The 580-nt window shown below is 53.6% G+C and overlaps 1 protein-coding gene across 1 annotated transcript in view; it reads left to right on the forward strand.

The window, feature by feature from the left end:
• ASMTL (acetylserotonin O-methyltransferase like) overlaps window positions 1-580 on the forward strand; it is a 59,472-nt gene that overhangs the window by 28,424 nt on the left and 30,468 nt on the right. The window lies entirely within an intron of this gene.

Consider the following 580-nt stretch of genomic DNA (forward strand, 5'->3'; position numbering starts at 1 on the left):
GCTGTGTGAGCTGTGCTGCGTGAGCTGTGCTGTGTGATCTGCTGTGTGATCTGTGCCGTGTGATCTGTGCCGTGTGATCTGCTGTGTGATCTGTGCTGTGTGAGCTGTGCTGTGTGAGCTGTGCTGTGTGATCTGCTGTGTGATCTGTGCTGTGTGAGCTGTGCTGTGTGATCTGCTGTGTGAGCTGTGCTGTGTGATCTGTGCTGTGTGAGCTGTGCTGTGTGATCTGTGCTGTGTGACCTGCGCTGTGTGAGCTGTGCTGTGTGATCTGCTGTGTGAGCTGTGCTTTGTGATCTATGCTGTGTGATCTGTGCTGTGTGAGCTGTGCTGTGTGATCTGCCGTGTGAGGTGTGCTGTGTGATCTGTGCTGTGTCATCTGTGTGATCTGTGCTGTGTGATATGCTGTGTGAGCTGTGCTGTGTGATCTGTGCTGTGTGAGCTGTGCTGTGTGATCTGTGCTGTGTGCGCTGTGCTGTGTGAGCTGTGCTGTGTGATCTGTGTGAGCTGTGTGAGCTGTGCTGTGTGATCTGTGCTGTGTGAGCTGTGCTGTGTGAGCTGTGCTTTGTGATCTGCTGTGTGA

This window comes from Cebus imitator, unplaced genomic scaffold, assembly GCF_001604975.1.
Source record: "Cebus imitator isolate Cc_AM_T3 unplaced genomic scaffold, Cebus_imitator-1.0 Scaffold708, whole genome shotgun sequence".
NCBI lineage: Eukaryota > Metazoa > Chordata > Mammalia > Primates > Cebidae > Cebus > Cebus imitator.